At 36.1% G+C, this 21,864-nt stretch overlaps 1 protein-coding gene across 6 annotated transcripts in view; it reads left to right on the plus strand.

Moving 5' to 3' along the window:
* Positions 1-21,864, plus strand: part of MBNL3 (muscleblind like splicing regulator 3) — a 126,153-nt gene that overhangs the window by 2,503 nt on the left and 101,786 nt on the right. The window contains exon 1 of one of the 6 annotated variants that reach the window (XM_045583512.1): positions 16-726. The exons of the other annotated variants lie outside the window; for them this stretch is intronic. The gene's annotated coding sequence lies outside the window, so the exon portion shown is untranslated. Of the gene's footprint in view, positions 1-15; positions 727-21,864 lie in introns of those variants that run through there. 6 annotated transcript variants of the gene reach the window in all.

Consider the following 21,864-nt stretch of genomic DNA (forward strand, 5'->3'; position numbering starts at 1 on the left):
GGCTCCAGGTAGTAATTGCATGCTTTACTTTACTTCTACGAGCTAATTCATTTCTCTAATTTCCTTCGCTGCTTTTAGCACCCATAATGATTCCCAGGATTATTATAAAGTACCTTTTTTCCCCCTTGACTGTCTACACCAGACATTTCATAGCAGCTGCCTTTTAAGGAGGATAAAACCTCTGGTTATGAGCTGGTATCCAAAATATATTTGGTATTCCCTTGCACCTACCCTTTACCTAAGCAATACTTTGCACAAAGAAGGTGCTTAATAAGTGTTACAGTAAGATGAAAAAAAAAAATCATTTGAAAACTCACAAAGGAGCGGGTTTTGTGCATAGCTTTTAATTTAATCAGAAGACATTTTTGTGTGCTTGCAAGAACCTAAACATTTAAAGTAGATTAGAATGTACAGATCCTAATTGCCTGAATTCTATTCGCCTCAAATTGGTTTTCTTGCTTTTCATTGTACTTCCAGGCACTAGTGTAATTTATCCTTTTGACCAGTAGTTGCATTATTATTGGCCCAGCTCTGCAATATGAAAAAATAATCATAGCAGCTTGGGGGAAAAAAGGTTTTGTCTGTTGAGGCTGTACAGTGCTGCGCTTGTTGGGACGGTGATAGTCTCTTGGTTGCTATACAGATGCTGACAATATAGTTTGAAGTATAATTTTGTTCTTCGCCCACTTGTATTCTTATGTGAGATGGAGTGGAAGGAAGAAAGAGGTGAGAAGATTTTCATTCCTAAAATTTTATACTTTTCCTGCCTATAGCACAATAAATTCAGGAACGTAGCTGAATTTTTCTGTTTTGAGATAAATAATGTTTTCTGATAGGATTACAAACAGGGGTTGGGCAGAACAGACAAGAATAAGTTACAGTACATGTTTGACAAGTAATTTGATGCTGTAATTAAAGTCAGATAATGGTCGCTGCTGTGTTAAAACTATCAAGTGTCTGAAAGAGCATGCAGGCTAAGATCACTTTTACTTCATCAAGGTGCTTCCCTGCTGTTAAGTTTTCTTATAAAAAATGTTTAGTAGGTTGAACAGATGCATTTCCCCTCCCATTATAAATGTATGTGATGTCAAGAAAAGATAAATCAGAAGTCTTGTTTCTTTGTGGGATTTGTATTCTTATCCCAGGTGTGATGTGGTTCTCACTTCAGTACTAGAAAGAAACCTCTGTCTCAGATAAAATGAGGTGGACATTTTTTCCTCTATGAAAATGTGTGGGAGCAAAAGGTTTAATTGCCAACCGACCAAACAACAAACAAACACAAATTATAATCAAAAGGAGAGAAATTAGATTTCTATTAATGTGGGCTTTTAGATATTAAGGAAACCAGCGGTCTCCATGGCATCCTGCTCTTTCAGAATGGTTGTATATTGCCTCGTGATAGCCAAATAACAATGTTGGAAAGGCAACTTTGAGAATTAAGATAAACAAGTTATCAATTACATTGTCAGGTGTTAAATAATATCCATGTGACTTAAAATAGATAGGAAAAGGTAGTTTTTCAGATCATTCTAGTACAGACACAACATAGTATGTCCCCCAAATTTTTATACACATATTTTGTATAATTGTAAAGGCATATTAAAATACATTTCATTTTCAAAATTGAGCTATCAGCTGTTAAAATGTATATACATTTTGGGACACCCTGTATAAATCCATCATTTAGTTCTACTTTGTATTATATTGAGTGACTCTTTTTAAAATACTGATGGGGAAAGTAATATAAACTGAGAAGTAATTTTACTTGAGAAATAAAGGTTTTTCCAATTTGTCTGGGCACATACACACAAGTACACACATGTGCATGCATGAGCAAATTAGTTGTCATGTTAGAACATTTTATACAGCTATGCATTGATTTCTCCCTGGAGGTTTATAGGAAAATACCTATTTTTATAGCATTTTTCCCATTTTAAGAATGAAAGAAAAAAGGTTCACAATAAACTGAACAATTTTTTGTATTAAGTGATGTCTGCCAGGCTCAGTAATAGAGCCAGGACTCTGAATGCTCAACTCCAGGCAGTTAACTTTGACAAAAAGACTACATTGCTCAGAACTAAAAAAGAAGCAGGAATAAAATGAAGCTTAATTTAGCGGTGTGTGTGTGTGTGTGTGTGTGTGTGTGTGTGTTGTATATATGTGAATATACAAAATGTACCTGTATATATATGTATATGTATACTATATATTCATGTATATACATATATATTATGTGTTTATATGAACATGTATATGTAAGTTTGCATACAGAAATACATGACATATATATATATATATATATATATATATATATATATATATATACTCCCTCTATATGTATATGATAAACTCAAGCATGTAATCCCAGAACTCTTTACTCTGTATAACAGCCATGAGAACCAAGTGTTAAGGAAACAAAAAGGATTCTGATTAGAGTTTTAGGAATAAATTAGGCATGTTTGTTAAAATATTATGTCCACTCTCAAGCCCTTCTTCCATCAGCATTAAGTTGGTTCATGAGTAGAAGTGATTTGTTTCTTATTTTAGGCAGGAGTTTTTTGTTTGTTTTTTTAAATGCTCGCAGTGGGTGGACTACAGCAGCTCAGAAAGAAAAGGCTTCCAATTGAGAAAAGCAGTCTAAACAGAAATTCAGGGGGTTGGTACTAGAGCCTTCCTGCAAGCTAATTGATCTCCTTAGAACATGGGCACATCCTAGAGACTGGCAGTTTGCTGGATGTTGTTTTCCATTTTGGATCATTCAAATTGGCTTAAAATGATCCTCATTAGATTCTTTGAATCCTGAACTCCTTGGCATTGCCCAGAATTGGTGTGGAAATTTGAGAAAGGCTTCCCGAAATATAGGAGTATATCCTTATTAGGCAGGTTACTGAGTCTCCTTAGCTCATGGACCCAGTGCCTGGCACATAGTAGATTCTCAGTAAAAGGTTGTTAAATAAATAGAAGAATATTGTAGTTTTGTCTTTCTGATTTTTTTTTTGTTTTTTTTTTTGTTTGTTTGTTTTATTTTTATGAATACCCATCCCATGATTTCAGGCAGCAGTATTTTTATTTTTTATTTTTTTTACAAAAAAAATCAACAACAATAACAACAGCAAAACAGACTAAACACTAGGTTCAGTGTTGTCCTGCTGGAGGCCATAGTAGCAACTATTGTAACTGTCTAACAAGTTCAGGGAAAAGCAAGCAAGAGACCTGGAGGATTGGCCCGAAAGCCAATAGCTATTTTTCTGTCACCTCTACCTCATATTTCTTCTGCATCCAAGGTAAATCAGTCTTTAACTAGAATTCGTATAGAAACAATTCTTTAAACCATTTCAGCAGATAAAAAAGGAACAAAAATAAGAAGTACTTTGACTCAGATGCTTCATGTCATGTATAGTTTAGAAAATGATGAAGTCACAGACAAAAACCAAAAACAATACCGGGTGCTGTCTCTTTTTCAGTCGATCACTGATTGCCCATTTAGAGGTTGAATTTGCATAGCTCTTATTTACCAAGATACAGGTATAAATAGCGCCTCTTTTTTTTTTTTAAACTGTTTCCAGAAAGCAAAGTCTACATAGTAGAAGAGACAAGAACTGCCATTTCAGATCCATCACAATTATCTTTTGTGCCCAGAGGACCATCAGTCTTTAGGTACAGCTTTTACAGTCTACCTGTATGAGGCAGAATGAAGAAAACAAACAAGGTGTTTTTTAGAGGGGTGGCCTGTTAAAAAATGAGAGTGAAAGAACCCGAGAGCTTACATTTCATCTTTTGTAGTTTTCAACTTTTACTTGGGAAAACAAAACAAAGCAAAACAAAAGTATTGTGTACAATATTAGCATGGGTGTGCATTTCATAGTATAGTTCTTAGGTTATTTAATGCTTTACAAACCAAGTAAATGAAATTGTCGCATAATATTAAGGTGGCTGCTTTATTATGATTGGATTCATGAACTGTATAGCGGTTTTTCTGAGTTTTTCTAAAAATATTATAGAGACATTCAATAAGCTACAGCATAGTGATGGAGATCACATTTCACCTCAGTGTCCAAGTGGAGTTTGCATTTATGTTCTGAAAAGCAGGCATTCAATAAGTGGTCTGATTGTGAGTGCTATTTCGTGAAAGGGTGCGTTGCTGTTTCTTTCTTTCTTTTTTTTTCAACAATAATTTATTTATTTTATTTTATGTTTAATTATTTTTTAATAAATCTTTATTGTTCATAGTATTACAAATGTTCCTCATTCCCCCCCCCCTCCATTGCTCCCCTCCACCAGGTTCCCATCCCATCATCCTCTGTCCTTTCCCCACCCCCCATTGTCCTCATCCATAGGTGCACAGTTTATGTTCAGTCTCTTCCCACATCCCCCTCTCCCCTTTTCCCTGAGAATCGTCAGTCCACTCCCCTTCCATACCTCTGATTCTATTATATTCACCAATTAATATTGTTCATCAGATTTTTTTTTAATTCCCTTAGTTTTTAGATTCACTTGTTGATAGTTAGGTATTTGTTGTTCATAGTTTTTATCTTTATTTACTTTCTCTTCCGAAAGAACCCCCTTCAGCAATTCATATAATTCTGGTTTGGCAGTGATGAAGTCCTTTAGCTTTTTTTTATTAGTGAAGCTCTTTATCTGGCCTTCGATTCTGAGTGATAGCTTTGCTGGGTAGATTATCTTTGGCTGTAGGTTCTTGCTATTCATCACCTTGAATATTTCTTGCCATTCTCGTCTAGCCTGCATGGTTTCTATTGAGAAATCAGCTGACAATCGTATGGGTGCTCTTTATAGGTAACTACCTGCTTTTCTCTTGCTGCTTTTTATATTCTCTCTTTGTCTTTTGCTCTTGGAATTTTAATTATGATGTGTCTTGGTGTGGTCTTCTTTGGATTCCTTTTGTTTGGAGTTCTGTGCGCTTCCTGGACTTGCAAGTCTATTTCTTTCACCAGGTGGGGGAAGTTTTCTGTCACTATTTCTTCCAGTATGTTTTCAGTATCTTGTGCTCTCTCTCTTCTTCTGGGACCCCCATAATTCTGATGTTGGTTCGCTTGAAGTCGTCCCAGAGGTTTCTTACATTATCTTCAATTTTCTGTATTCTCTTGTCTTCTTGCTTCTGCAGAGGAGTGTCTTCTGACTCTTTATGTTCCAAATCTTTGACTTGATTCTTGCGATCTTCCATTTTGTTTTTAGGACTCTATATAATATTTTTTATTTCAGACAATGTATTCTTTATTTCTTATTGATCCCTTATTATTTCTTGTTGATCCCTTATTAGTTCTTGTTGACCCCTTTTTATCTCCTCATAGGTCTTATCGACCTTTTCTAGGAAATTCTTGAAAAACCTTATAAGCGTAGTTTTGAACTCTATATCCAGTCTCTTTTTTTCCTCCATTTCTTTTGTTTGTGATCTATTTCCTTGTCTTGGCATTTTTAACAGCTTCCCTGAGTTGGTAGGGTGGCTTTGTGTGCTAAGGTGTCCTATATAGTTCAGTGAGTCAGCCTCCCAGTTACCTGAGGTGGACAGTCTTGGTATAGCCCTTTGTGGGATGTGTGTGCAGTCTTGTTGTTAAGCCTTGCTTGTTGTTGGTATCACTGGGAAGCGTTGATCTCCAAGCCAATTGGCTATGAGGATCAGAAGTGTCTCAGCTAGGAGGGTTTCTGTATTCCGCTTGGATGGGCAGAGTCTCGGGGTGGCACAGACCAGCTTTGTTGACTCCCACAAGATTGGTTGCAGGCGCACGCGCCTCTTTGGTATAGGCGCAGACAAGCTTTAGATTCCTGTCTGCCTCTCCCTAGGAGAGTCCTATTGGCAGCGAATGAGGAAGCTAGCCACTGGAAGGGCCTCTGTGCTCTGCTTGGATGGGGCATAGTCTCGGGTGGTACAGACAAGCTTTATTCAGCCCCTTCCTACGAGGGTCTGGTTTCTGAGTCCTGCAGTAATGGCTGCTGGCTTCACACACCTCGGAGAGATTCCCGCCCACTGCCCGACAGTCTGGCCTCTCCCTGTCTGGGGCCATCTATCAGCGCAATAGGGTGGTTCTGTTTTCCTCCCGAACAAGAAAGCCAGCTGCACATTAGCTGTCCTCCCTCTCCACTCAGGGAATAAGCCGGTAGCAAACTCAGCCTGCTCTCTCCGTGCTCCACAAGCAAGGCAGCAGGGAACTCTGCAGCCGCTTTTTTTGTGCACAGTTTTCCATACCTTCACAGTTCCTGAGGTTCAGCGTGCCTTCTCTCTCCTTCCTAGATGGTAGAGCCTCCCCTCAGCCAGCTGTCCTGCACTTCAGGGTGATGTTTCCCCTGTTTTTCAATTATAAATTCAAACTTGTTGTGGTAGGCTGCATTCTGGTGTCTGCCCTATGCCGCCATCTTGGTTCTCCCCCGCATTGCTGTTTCTTAAATTCTTGGTGTCTGTGATGGATGAGGATCCTTAAGAGGTAGACTGTATTTCTTTTCAGACGTGATTATGGAGAAAATTTGAGCTCCCAACTCGTTTATGTCAGCATTTTTCCCTAAGTAATTGGATAGCTTGAAGAAAATCATTATTAGCTCACCCCAAAGTAAGAAGTGAAAAATAGCACATATTACAGGGTCACATTCTATGTCTAAGGACTTAAAAATACACAAAAACATGGGGAGTCGGCAGGAGGGTTGTGTAATCTGATCTGTTTCATGAATGCCTGGAGCAGTGGCCTCAGCATCCCACAGAGACTGTGTCAGTAGGGTTCTGCTGACTTTCTTAAGCTAGGGTCTGGTCTGGACTCAGATTGACAAGCTCCTCAAGGGAAGGATTATTATTTATTTTATTTTATTTTATTTTATTTTATTTTATTTTATTTTTAGAATCTCCATGGGTTTTGGTGGAACAAGCTGCCCTTCTGCCATTTATTAATCCTCTTTCTTAGAAAGAGAAACTTGGTTTTGCTGGAGGAATCAGTTAGACATACTTAGCGATTCAATGTAGTGATAATATGAGGGCACAGTGCTTTTACTTTCTTTTTTTAAAATATATTTTATTGATTTCTACACAGAGAGGAATTGATAGGAATAGAGAGTTAGAAACGTCGATGGGAGAGATACATCTACCAGCTGCCTCCTGCACACCTCCTACTGGGGATGTGCCCTCAATCAATGTACGTGCCCTTGACCGGAATCGAATCCGGGACCCTTCAGTCCACAGGCCGACGCTCTATCCACTGAGCCAAACCGGTTTCGGCACAGTGTTTTTACTTTCTGACTGAAACTCCCCCTCCAGAGTTCTTTTGTGAGTGAGAATATGACAAACTGGAAAATATGGTATAGGCCTTGACATTTTACAGTTCTGGAAAACATGAGAATACCTCCGTGTGTTGTGGAAACTGTGATGATTATGATGACGATAATAAAAAAGGATCTGAAATGTGATTCCCTTAGAAAGGAATGTGCCATATATGCATACACGTTTAAGTTTCATAAGTTGTGTTATGGGAATGGTGAGAGAGAGAGAGAGAGAGAGAGAGAGAGAGAGAGAGAGAGAGAATGAATCTCTAAGAAGCTAGCTCCTCTTTTCAAGGATATTGTAGTCAGCAGTTTTATCTTACTAATCACATGCATGAAAATTGTGGTTTTGAATATTGATTCTAAATTAGCAGAAAAGTGTCTGAAGAACACATTAGCATTTATTAATGTAGCCTATTTTCCTGTATTTATTAAAATGCAGAAGTTGAACCAACTGGTTGTGTGACCTGTACAAAGTAAAAATTTTTTGTTAAAAGTTACATTTTTCACTTTCAAGCCTAGATCATACAATAGCCTTCCTTATTGCCTTCCATCTATCCCCAAAGAAATTTCCATAAATTGTTTAGCTAAGAAAACAGTTCAGGCAGAGACTCAGAAATGGTGACAAGCAATGAGAGGAAACGCTGGTTGCATTGGTCTCCTTCTTAGGGAAGCCACAGCTGGCAGATTTGCTTTTAGTTTCCTGTTTAGGGGCTGCATGGGTCAAAAGTAGCAGTGCTTTCCATATAGATTTTTTTTTTTTTTTTGCTTTATGCTGCATAGCTACAATAAATCTGTCACTGGACTGCGTGTTTTGTATATTTTATGGACTGTATCATGTGGTTTGAGTTTAATTTGGAAGGCAATGCTTTTACAATCAAGATTCCACCCCACCCCCACACACACACGTGCAGTTTTAGGATCTGGGATTGTACCAGCCTTCCAAAGTTTATAGCTCTATTTACACAATAGTGATTGCTGAGGAGGGCATTTCCTGCCAGTTAATGAGTGGTTGGGAAGGCCAACAGTCCAAATCCAGGGAAAGAGGGCCTTTCATTAAGTGCCACGAGACGGGACCAGGACACTTTTATCATGAAGTGGTGAGGAGAAAGTGAAACCACATTCTGCCTTTTGAAGAGCCCAAAGCAGCATGGACAGAGCTAGACTTAGATGGAGTGCCTCCTGACAGAAAACTGAGCTTCTTTTCATGACAGAGACCAAGTACTATTTCCATAAATTGTCCAATTAGGACTTGAGTGAGATGACTAAGTTGATGAACCCGTGGAAGCGGGACAAATAAAGATGAGGGCCCTGAACTTGAAAGTATGAACTGCCTGAAAATATTCAACTCACAGATGTTACAGCTACTTTAAAAACCTTAAAACTCACATGAATGAGTTTCCCAGTTGTTTGTATGGACAGGAATTGAGGAATGGAATTATCTCTTTTCAAGTTCAGTTTGGCAGGATACAGATGCTCCGTTTTGATTCCCAATACAATGACGGTAACTAATGTACATGGAGGATAGCTTGTTTTTTTTGTGGAAGTACAGTTGAGGGCTGAAATATTAACCATTTAACCTGTGACATTCCCAGGAAACAGTTTTATCCCCCGTATAATTCTTGCCTGCTATAAAGCAGCTGAGGTGTGAAGAGTTTGGCATTGATTTAGAGCAAAAACAGAATAAGGCCAAGATTAGGTTCACTTCCAGGAATTCCTGACTTCCTGGCCTTGTCCTTCACTCCCTTAGCTTCCTAAGCTTTCAATTTGCCAAAACGTTAAATGTTTATAAAAGATAAACATCTGTTTTATGATCTTTAGGAAATACTTCCCCACAAGGAGGTTGCGTGACACCCCCACTCCAGAACTTTTCTTGGTCCTTTACCTTGAAATTTTAATTTCTTTCATATCTCCCAAGACTGATGAGGGATGGCAGGAGTGGCCTGGACTTCTATAATACAAGCAATCATTAGAGTTCAGCACCTGGATTTCTTCAAGGGATTGAGTAATCTGTCACATTCAGAACAAACCAAATATTAAGTTTCATTTTTGGGTCTGGAAAATGTCATTATATGCTTTAAATATCCAATAATCCAAGGATTGCTAGTCAGTACCAGTTCTCAAAATAAAAGCACTTTCTGAAATGTAAAATACTCTACAATTGAATCGTATACTCACTACTGTTGTTATTATTAGGTGATGCCTTGCACAGGTTTAAAAACAATGTAGTGGCTGGATGAACTGAACAAATATTTTAAAACATCATTTTCTTTCTAAGTAATCCTGAATTTGAATATACACTAAAATTTTGCAAGCTCAAATTAAAGACAATGTTCTGAATACAAACGTGTTTTAGAGTAAGAACAAAGAAGGTTTTTTAAATCGATGTCCTATTGGCCTGGATATTAATACTCATTGGAAGTAGCAATGTAGCTGCATTTAAATAATGATCCCCAAACCTTAGAAGTTCTTATTCTAAGAGGTTACATACCATTTCCATCTTCTTGACACTATCATTTTTTTAAACAAACCATTTCTTGATAGATTATCCTAAATATATATATTTCAAGTTGGTTTAGGTTCATTTACCAGTCTGTACTAGTGGCATCAAAATTAATTAAGATATGCTCTACTATATGTGGAGCCAGCAACATTGCTTTGTGATATTACAAAAGCCTATTTTTTCTATCGTTGTAGTTTTCAAGTGATGAGCAACAACTCGTTAGTGCATAATGCATTCCATTTAGTAGGTTTTGCCTGGCATTTATTTGAAACAAAATATAATAAGATAGACAATAAGGAAATATCAGAATACATCCTGCGGTAAGGTTAGGTATTTTTGGTGATGCTTATTTTAGATCTATGCACATGTGTACATATGTACCTAGTGGGGATGTAAAGTGTATTTCTTACTATTTTTGCTGTAAAAGGTTAAAAGCCAATGCTTTAGTGGATATTATTTCAATCTAGGTCAGAAATGTTATTTTTTTTTTAAAGGAAGGGGACAAGGTATGCTGGGTGCTTGGGTGCTTACACACAGATTTGTTGGTTAAGTACCTTGACAGTTATGTGTGTGTTTCTCAAACTGAGAAGAAAGACTTATTTCTGTGCTAAGTATACTATAAGATTTAATGCCTATGGTAATTTGTAGTCCTGAGGGGACATGTACATTATGCAGGTACTATGTATTTACCAAGTGATATTGCTAAATTGCAAGACAGAATATAATATGATCTTGGAAGAGAAGCCAAAAGAGGATGTCTTTGGAAAAACAAACAAACAAACAAACAAAAAAACACAAACAAAAACAACAACAACAACCAAAAATCTTGGAGTGGCTGCATATGAGGTGCTTCCAATAGCAAAAATCCCTCTTTATTTTAGTATGAGTTAAATTTAAGATAAAAGAATTCAAATTTTAGTTTTGCTTTTTACAAAGTAAAAGTGGTCAGACACATGAGAAAATGTTTGCAAGAAGAAAGCTGTTTTTCAAATAAATATAAATGCACCTATTTACCATGCATTGGAAGCAAACCTGTGAGTGGCCTTTTTTCTGTATGGAACAAAGGCACACATTAAAATGAATTTAAAAATTGTGCATGGAAGGCATAAGCCGAGAGGCTGTTAAATATACCTGAGCTATTGATGGGGATGATTATACAAATAAAGAAAATAGTAGCCACATGGTCTTTCTAATTCCTTTTTTGTACTGATGAGACTAAAAGCCCAGTGTTAGTAAAAACAAACAAAACAACAACAAAACATGAACTCACATGAAGTACTGAATATAATCCATTAGGAGATTAGAAATGCCCTTAGAAGTCTGGGTAAATTGTGCATATTCACTTGATTCGAATAATTGTTAGATGGAGGAAAACATTACCTTCTGGAGTACTGTTATGTCTGCAGGAGGACCATTATGTTCTCATGCTCACCCTCCACCCCCAGTTTCCTCCTCGTTCCATTAAATCTCTTTTATCGCTGGACATGTTGACTTCATTCCCAAAGGTCTTTTCCTGTAGACATGCTCCAGACCCTCAAAGCACCACTGCTTTCTCAGCTCTAAGAATATAAAATGCAATTAGACTTTTCATTATAGACATTTAAATGTGAAACTCAAGTTGCTGCTCTGAAAATATAATCTTAGCTCTGATGAGTTGGTAACTAAGCTCTGTCATTGTACATGAATTATTTCCCTCTTCACATTTACTATCTTTAAAACTTTTTAAGACTAGAAAAAAATTTACACGTTTGGTTGTGTAATTTGCAGTCAATTTATGAAATGAGATGTAAAATAAATTAAACACCACAACAATGTGTGACAGCATAACCAAGAAAAGGTATATACCTTGTTATATTTATGATGATAAAAATTTAAAAAATGTTAATAGGTGACCCTGCATATACACTGAGTGGCCATATTATTATGATCTCTGAACGCATAATAATCTGGCCACTCAGTGTATTTGTATCTCAAATGGGTACCAAAAGTATTCTAGACTTTTGCTGGAGATCCTTTGTGTAATACATCTGCCACTTAAAACTTTAAGTAGACATAGGACTCAGTACCTTTGACAGATGAGCTTATTTTGTTTGTTGTGAATAAAAGTTTTCCTCAGAGGACAATGAGACTATGAGGATAAACTCTCCTAAAATGAAGAAGGAGGATGGAAAGGAAGAGATGCTAGATTTGCTAGTATTTTGCTTAATTGTGGTATAACTCTTTATACAATATTTCTTATTTTCATAAAATATTGACCAAAAGATGATGGTATTTCTGTTGACAATTTTTTCCCTAAGTGATCAGGAAAATACCTTGGTCCCAAGAATTGCAACTATTAGCACTTTCAGGAAGCATACAATGATTGGACTCTATAAGGAAAATAAAAGCCTGATGATCTAAGTTTTAGGAAAGGAGCTCTGGCACATACTGTTCCTTATGTTGGGTAATAATTCAAATAAAAAAAAAAACACCTTCTTGAAATGAGAGGTAGATTTGTTTTTAAGTAAAAATTACTTGGGTGTCCTTGAAGGGAATTTAATGACACACACATCCAGACTTCTGAGACTTTATACTTTTAGCTTCCTGGAGAAGGACAGACTTAGGAATTTAAGCACATGATATGTCAAAGTTCTGTGACTTCCCTTGACACTTATGCTAGCAGGCCCAGACAGGATAATATCGGCACTTAGAGTTCTTGTGTGGCAGCTTTTAATATCACCTTCACTTCCAGGAATGTAGTCCTTTCTTTTTTTGGGGGGGGAGGGTTAGTATTATCATTTTTCTTTTGGGGCTTCATCTCTCCAGGGATCACTTTCTGATTTATCTTCCCTTTGTTGTCATTTTGATAACACCATTATAATGGTTTCTGTGCACTGCAGACTCTATTCTCTATATTACTCATTCCATGCTTTTTCTTCTTTTAAAATTTTATCTTATTGTTTGAAGTATTACAGATGTCTCCCCTTTTCCCCATTGAAACCCTCTCCTCAGTACCATCCCTTCTCAAATCTTCACCCCACTAATATCTGTGTCCATGGGTTAGGCCTATATGCATATAAGTTCTTTGATTGATCTCTTCTCCCCCCCCCCACCCTTCCCTCTGAGGATCCTCAGTCTGTTGCATGCTTCCACGTCTCTGAATCTGTTTTCTTTTTGTCAATTATTTTTTGTTCATCAGATTCCACATATAAGTGAGATCATGTGATACTTTTCTTTCTCTGACTTGGCATAATACTCTTAGGTCACTTCATGCTGTCTCAAAGGGTAAGAGATTCTTCTTTTTTATAGTTGAATAGTATTCCATTGTATAAATGTACGACAGCTTTTTTATCCACTCATCTTTTGATGGGCACTTGGACTATTTCCAGATTTCAGCTGTTGTAAATAGTGTTGCTATGAACATAGGAGTTCATATGTTCTTTCTTGCTTCTTAACATATATTCCTAGAAGTGTGGTAACTAGGTCAAATGGCAGTTCCATTTTTAATTTTTTGAGGAAACTCTACCACTAACTTCCATAGTGGCTGTACCAGTCTGCATTCCCATCAGCAGTATATTATGGTTCCTTTTTCTCTACATCCTTTAGTCTCATCAATAAATGGTGCTGGTATGATTGGATAGGTACATGTAAAAAAAATGAAACTAGACCACCACCAACTTACACCATACACAAAAATGAACTCAAAATGGATAAAAGATCTAATGTAAGTTGTGAAACCATAAAGATCCTTGACGAAAACATAAATAGCAAAACATCAGACATCTCAGGTAGCAAAATTTTCACTGACACAATGCTTAGCGCACGAGAAACAAAGGGAAAAATAAACAAATGGGACTGCATCAAATTAAAAGCTTCTGCACAGCAAAAGAAATTAGCATCAAAGTGTAGTCTCTTTTTAAATCAATCTTAATATCTATAGGCAGGCTTTTATATATAGGAATAAAATTTGTACTCCTACTCTTACACCCAATAAAAATGTCCTATAATAGATATGTATTTAGAGTCAACTGACATTTATTGAACAATTACTGTATACTAGGTGCTTTCATTTCGTTATGACAAAATTTCCTTTAATTGTGAAATACAATTGGTGCTAGCCAGGCAAAACTCTCTTTGGCATCTAAGATATCAGGCTAAAACTGCACTTTTAATTCTTTGCTCACGTTTCAGTGCAACCACACCCTTTACACATAATAACTTCTTCATTGTCCACATTATTTTTATCATTTGAGTACTATACCATGACCTCATGACCCATGGCTTGCTTCTCTCATCAGTGAAGATTCTTATTTCCTTGTAGGTCAGGCCAATATTAATCTCTTACTCATCTTGATAGAACGGACTGGCTTAACTATCTGGTAGATGGTGCGGTAGTAGAAAAGGAAATACCAGAGGATGTGTGAAATGATATTGAATGAAAGTGCTGCTGAAACAGTCATGTAGAAAAACGTAGAGCAAATTGTATTAAACTTGTTCAGATTGCAGAGAATATAACAAAGCAAGACCTTGGAAGTCAGTCTCTTACCCCTAGGAATGGCCAAGGAAGCACAAGGGGAGCACCAAAAGAGGAATCTGTGTCACAGAAGCGAAGGAAAAAGTAAGTTTCTAAAAGAGGGGGACAATCAACAACTACCAAGGGGGTTATTAAATTTAGGCCACTGTTGTTGGTATTTTAGAAGTCTTTTGTGACATTTTAGAGATCAGAAGCTAGTTTAAAAGGTTTGAGGAATAAATGGAAAGTTTTGAGATGAAAGTGGTAATGCTTACTTTTTAAAGATATTTGATAATTAATGATGAGACATGTTGGAAGTTCACAAAGAAACAGGATAAAGGGAAGGAAGAGTTTTGTTGCTTTTAGGGTAGGAGTGAGTTAGACACGCTTACTGGCTGACAAGGAGTCAGAAGTGAAGCTGAAGTTGATCATTGACCCTATTTTTGCTCATCAAATGTAGAATATAAGAAGTGTCTCTAAATCACCAAATTTGTATTAAGTGCCTACTATACTTGCCAGTATCTCTATAAATATGCATAGTACTATTGTGCAGTGTGATTATGTAGTCCATGAGGAACTCTGGTATTTATTCTTTTTGCCTTTTAGGCACAGGGTTAGGGTTGTAATAAAAAAAATATATGATAGGTGTGCACCCTCCCCCTAAAAACAGTGGAATTCAGCCAAAATAATAGATAAGATTGTTTTTTATTGCCTTCAGAGATAAGACAGTGCAAGTGAATTAGTGAAAATGTGATTGACATCTTTCCATAGATCAGGCTCAACAAAAATAAAGAGAAGGTGGGAAAAGCTCTTAAAAATAATGAGGATTCAAATGTAACTACCAGCGATGAACTTTTATTCAATGATTTCCCTTTAGACTAAATTTCAGTGTCAGTCCTTCATAATGTTAGAAATTTTTTAACATGGGAAACACCTTCCCTGTGTTACATCAGGCAATTCATTTTTTCACGGATTTTATATTTTAACATGTAATTTAAAAAGTAAACCTCAGGTCCAGATTCACTTCCCCTCATTTCAGACACCCTCCCCATTCTTTCTTCTAGAACATATTTTGTTCTTAGAAGCTGATGATTATTGATACAAAACATCTCTGATATAAGCCTTGTATTTAATGTCTAGGTTGTTGTTGATTCTACTCAAAGATAAAAGTTGGCTGCTTTGAGGTCCTTAGGATCCTTTTTACTCTAAAAAGAAAAAATGAAGCCCTGGGTGGTAACTCAGTTGGTTAGAGTGCTGTCCAGATACCCCAAGGATACAGGTTCAATCTCTGGTCAGGGCACATACAAGAAACAATCAATAAATGCAGAAATAAATGGAATAACAAACCTCTCTCTCTCTCTCTCTCTCTCTCTCTCTCTCTCTCTCTCTCTTTAAAAGTCAATGAATAAATAAATAAAATGATGCAAATTTTAACATGTTGAAAAACTTAAATTTTTGAACTTTTTTGCTTCCTCCCAATTTTATTGAGGTATAATTAACAAATAAGAAATGTATATATTAAGGTGTACAATTTGATGTTTTGATGTATACATACATTGTGGAATGAACTCCATTATCAAGCTAATTAACATATCCATTACTTCACATAGTTAATCATTTCCTCTCTTTTTTTTTTTTTTTTGCAGTACAACACTTAAGATCTACCATCTTAGAAATTTTCAAGTGTACAATTCAGTATTATTAATTATAGTAAAAAGTGCTGTGCATTAGATCTCCAGAATGTATTCAGCTTGCATAATTGAAACTTGATATTCTTTGACTAACATCTCCCCCTGATCCTAACAGCCACATTTTATTCATTCCTTCTGTTGACTATTTTAGATTTCATATATAAGAGATTGTGCAGTTTATATCTTTCTATATATGACTTATTTCACTTAGCATAATGTTGTTAAGAGCCATTCATAATTCACAAATGGAAATATTTCCTTCTTGTCTAACGCTGAGTAATATTTCATGATGTATATACCACATTTACTTTCTTTTCAAATTTTATTTATTTTATTAATATGAGAGAGAGAAGCATTGATGTGTGTGAGAGAGAAACATCGATCAGATGTCTCCTCCATGCACCCTGACTAGGGATCAAACCCACAATCTCGGTATGTGCCCTGATCAGGAATGGAACCTGCCTCCTTTTGGCATACAGGATGAAGCTCTCCAATCAACTGCCAACTGAGCCACACCAGCCAACTGAGCCACACCAGCCAACACCACGTTTTCTTTATTCACTCATCCAGCGATAGAGTGCTAAAAAATTGTTTCCATATCTTGGCCAATGTGAATATTGATATACATGTATTAATATAATCTAAATTAGCATTTTCCAAAGTGTGTTTATTTCACCACATATTCCAGGGAGGAAGTTCTTAGATGGAATGCCTGTGAATTTATGGTTAAAGGGAATATCACATTCTGATAATTAAATTGCATTAAAATTACATTCCCCCCCAATTATTTTTTATTTCAGCTTTTATATTTTTTATTCTGCATTTCAAGCTACTGTGAAAACATTACTGGTTGATAAGAATTTAAGAGTACTCCATCGACAAGAATCAAGATAGTTTAATAATAACATTTTCCTGCCAAGAAAACATTGCACAAAATCAACAGTAACTTACATTAAACAATTACCCCCATTCCAGAGAAAATGTTTAAATTTATTTCTAAAATGACTGAAAATTTTGGTGTTAATTTCTTATTTATGATTTCTAGTTTAAACTTCTTCCTTATCATTTTATACTGGAGAAATTAGATTTCTATGGTACATCAGTGGAGAAGCAAACCAAATGGTTTCACATTTAAGTTACTGAGGATATCTTTTTGCTTTACGTAAGAAACATTCTGTGGAACCAAACTTACAATAATAGCATAAATGGCCTTATTAAATATGTGATCAACAACTTTCAACTTCTTGCATTATAATCAGAAGGATAACAAAAGAAAGCAAGTTCATATGGTTGGTTTAAACTAAGGCTATTGTTTTGAAGGAATTAAATAACTTAATAATCAAAGTTGTGGGTTTCATGTATCTCTTAACTAAATAACTTAGTCTGATATATCTTCAAAGGTCTTGTTCCATGTCACCAATTAACTATACCCTATAGGCATCTCAGGTCCTCTTTCAGGATCTTCTCTCTGGTATATTATTATTACAATTTCTTATAGTATTCAGTAAAGAAATTGAATTTGCAAGTGGATCATTTTGGGGGTTGATTAGTATCAATAATAATACATTCACAGAATCCTTTTGCTTAGGGCAATTACTTTTTTAAAAAAATATATTTTTTAAATATATTTTATTGATTTTGTACAGAGAGGAAGGGAGAGAGATAGAGAGCTAGAAACATCGATGAGAGAGAGTCATCGATCAGCCGCCTCTTGCACACCCCCTACTGGGGATATGCCTGCAACCAAGGTACATGCCCTTGACCGGAATCGAACCCGGGACCTTTCAGTCCCCAAGCCGACGCTCTATCCATTGAGCCAAACTGGTCTTGGCTAGGGCAATTACTTTTTAAAAAGATATATTTTTTATTGATTTAATAGAAGAGGGGAGAGGGAGAGATAGAAATATCAATAATGAGAGAGAATCATTGATTGGCTGCCTACTCCACACCCCCTACTGGGAATAGAGCACCCAACCCAGGAATGTGCCCTTGACTGGACTCTAACTCAGGAGCCTTCCATCCACAGGCCAACACTCTATTCACTGAGCTAAACCAGCTAGAGCAGGGCAATTGCATTTTTAACAACGAGGTTTACACATTGAAATAAAGACTATTAAAATCATTAATTATTAACATTAAAATACATATAGGGGGGAAAAAGTATTTTCCAAAAGTGTTTACTGCATTATCTATGTTTGCATGTGTATGATTAATATGTCATAAATACTGATGAAATGGTGAGTTGTTTGTTGAGCTTCAAATGGAAAAATTCAAGCAAAGAAGACAAAAGTGAGTGATGAGAGAGTATTTCCAAACAAATCTTTCTTAAAATGGCTTTGCAATAAAAGCCTTTGCCTCCACTTCTGCCCAGCTGCATTAGATTGAGAGGAACATTTACTTCAGGATGCCAAGTACCTTGTCTTTTTTCAAGGTCTAGGGAGTCTGGTTTTGTGGGAGTTGGCACCTTTGAGAGATAGATAGGCATTAACTTTTTTTCAGATTCAAATTCTATTATATTTAATTTGTCTTGTGTATATTCATCATCGAAGCTCCCTCTTGTTTCCAAAGGCAAGCTTACATTTGGCTCTCTAGTCTCAGTTCCTAGTACAACATTAATGTTACTGAATACCCATGTTGACATCCAAAGGTCTGTAGCTGCTTTTCTTGGCAGGAATTATATTTTTTCCAATATTCTAATTGAAAATTTTAGCCTCATATGTGCAGACCAGTTGTCAAAATAGGGAAAGGGAGCAAATTTATCTGAATCCAGAAAGCAAGCTACACAATTTCATAGGAAAGGAAAGAAAATTTGCAAAAATACATGGAAAAATGTCAGGTATACCAGTTTTGTGTGACTTTTGCAATTGACTTTTACAGCGTTATCAGCCCTGGCATTCTTCCAAAGCAGCATTTGAATAGGAAATCATGATACCTATAACCTTGGAAAGTTGGTGCAGCAATAAAATGTATTAGATGTTGTGTTTTCTTTTTGTTTGAAAAGCATTTATAGACTACATATTTATTAGAAGTTTGTAATAGGACATCCAAAGTACTAAATGCACAGTCCCAACACATGCATACAAACACACACAGGAATAGTTTTAACGTATAGGTAAACCTGAGTTCTGTACTAGGTTGCATTTGTATTGTAGATATGTAGTGGCTATGGATCTTTTTAAATTGTGTCTTCTCATGTAGTATCTGACCTGCCATACATCAACCATACCTTTCTATTTATTGATAACTAGTTTTTATTATCCAATAAGGTCTAACTCTAGAATAATTGACTAGGGAGAGAAAAGAAAAGTAAAAGGAATATTAAGATTATATTAAGAAGTGATAGGGAGAAGTGCTATAAGTTTGTAGTCTTTTCTAATTAAAACAGCTACTTACTCTGTGCCAAGCACTGTAGTAAGCATTTTACACATATTGTCTCATTTATTTATTTATTTATTTATTATTTTTTAAAAAATATATGTTATATTGATTTTTTCACAGAGAGAAAGAGAGAGGGATAGAGAGTTAGACACATCGATGAGAGAGAATCATCGATCAGCTGCTTCTTGCACCCCCACCACTGGGGATGTTCTCGCAACCAAGGTACATGCCCTTGACTGGAATCGAACCTGGGACCTTTCAGTCCACAGGCCGATGCTCTATCCACTGAGCCAAACCGGTTTCGGCTATTGTCTCATTTAATCCTCACTGCAAACGTGTGAAATTGGTATTACTATTTATCTCTTTTTAAAAGAAAGGGAATATGCAGCTCAGAGAGATTAAGTAGGGCACCCAAAGGCAGTCTGCTAGTATAGAGCAGCGTACTTGCCTCTTTAATTTAATAGTCTATCTTTATAACCCCCATAGTTTTATTATGGAAGTATAAAAAAGTTTTCATTGGGATTTGAGTTTGCTGTCTGTCTCTTTCACTATGTCTTAGAGACATAGCACTGAGCACTGATAAAACATAGTGCTGCTTAAATGAAGTAAACATCTGGAATGACCAGATGCTGCAGACTTTATAATAACTTCTGAGTCATAGAACTATAAATTGTTAGGAGTGGAGGAGAGAATCATTATTAAATTAACAGTACATGTGTGCAGGATAAGTCTGTTCTGCACAATATTGTCAGTAACAGCATCCAGGCTTTTAAAAGTTGTATTAAGGTGGTATATACTATTACTTAATAGTGACAAGTCCTGATATTTTATAGAAATCTCTTGTTTAGGGGATTTTAATGTAAACTATGTTCATTGTGTGAGCTATCGCGTCACATTTTAAATCCTGGGTTGATTTCCCCCTAATATTTGACCTCCCAACTAGCACAATGTCATCCATATAGCAGATGCTCACTGCTTCCATTGGTTTAGCGAGTATTTATTGAGAACTTACTATATATGAGGTATTGAACCAGGCACTGAAGATGAATAAGATGTGCCATTGAGAACCTCAGTGTCAAGCAGAAAAATAAGCTACAGTTCCACTATAATATGACAAGTATTGAGATGGAGATTGGCCAACATGTCCCAGAGGGGTGCTGAAACCCTGAATATAGTTTCGTGTCTGGATCTAATTCAACCACACATCTGATATGCATATCCTATCTGAGTCATTCTCCCCTGCATTTGAACACATCCATTAAGAACGCACTAAATTTCATTTTTCTAATCTAACAAATGCTTATGTATTTTGACATCATAGCTATGAATACAATGCAGTTACATATTTCATTTGAAGATAAAACTTAAGGAGAACAGTGTTAGTATTACTTGGCATCTCCAGAAATCATTTTATATCTTAATAGAAGTTTGAATAATCTTTACAATTAAAAAAATATTGGATTCATTATGTGCTGAAATTGCTAATAATAGCCTATGAATTTTAGGCTGTGTTGGTGCACTTTTGTGCCCATGGGAGGCAGTAGAGTAGTGGTTGACATCAAGCATTCTATCTAGAGCATGCCTGGATTTGATCCTGACTTTTCCACTCATCAACTCTATGACCTTAGTCCCATTTGTTTTAATTTTTCTGTGTCTCAATTTCCTCATCCATAAAACAGGGACAATAATGCTATCTATCTCAAAAGATTGTTATGAGCACTAAATGAATTAATATATGTGAAAATGCTGAGATTAACATTAGGCACACCGTGTTTATATTTGCTATCACATTTTTTGTTCAAGTGAAATTTGATTTTTATTATTCTGTTTATCATATTCATACATACTCACCTTCAAATGGCATTCAAACCATTTGAGATTGATGTGAATCAGCAATTTTCAACCACTGGGCCTCAAGAGGCATATTGATGTGCCACAAGAATGTTTAAAACATGTAATATCTGACTATTTAGTCGGGGACACTGACCTCTTTTCCCCTAGATTGTACCCTTTGCCCCCCCCCCCAAAAAAAAAAATGATAGCAGCTAACACAACAACCATCTGGTGCCAATGAATAAAAATTATATGTATTTTTTTTCTCAGATTGGCAAAAAATGTATTTTTTGGTTTGCCACAGAATGTTAGTAATTAGTTTGTGTGCTGTAAAATGAAAATGTTGAAAATCGCTGATGCAAAGGATTCTTTTACACAGAGAATATAATCCTTTGACTTCGTGCTCTTTTGACCTTTTGTTCTTTCTCTATCAAAAGCCAAGTAGGTTCTCTCTTATCTCTACTTGGAAATGAGAAGCCAACTTGGACATTCCTTTCTGATCCTTTTACATTGACCTCAGAGTTTTAGAATAAGCTATGTGTCTATCTCCTATCAACTTGATAAAATCTCCGTAGCTCCCATATTATCTTCTGCTGAGAGATCAGTACTTTTAGAATGCTTGATGCATAGTTTAAAATCTACAAGAAATACATCAACAACAGAGTTGGATTTACAATTTTTGGTCTCATTGATAGGATGTTTGCCAGCCT

This window comes from Pipistrellus kuhlii, unplaced genomic scaffold (assembly GCF_014108245.1).
Source record: "Pipistrellus kuhlii isolate mPipKuh1 unplaced genomic scaffold, mPipKuh1.p scaffold_m20_p_19, whole genome shotgun sequence".
Lineage (NCBI taxonomy): Eukaryota > Metazoa > Chordata > Mammalia > Chiroptera > Vespertilionidae > Pipistrellus > Pipistrellus kuhlii.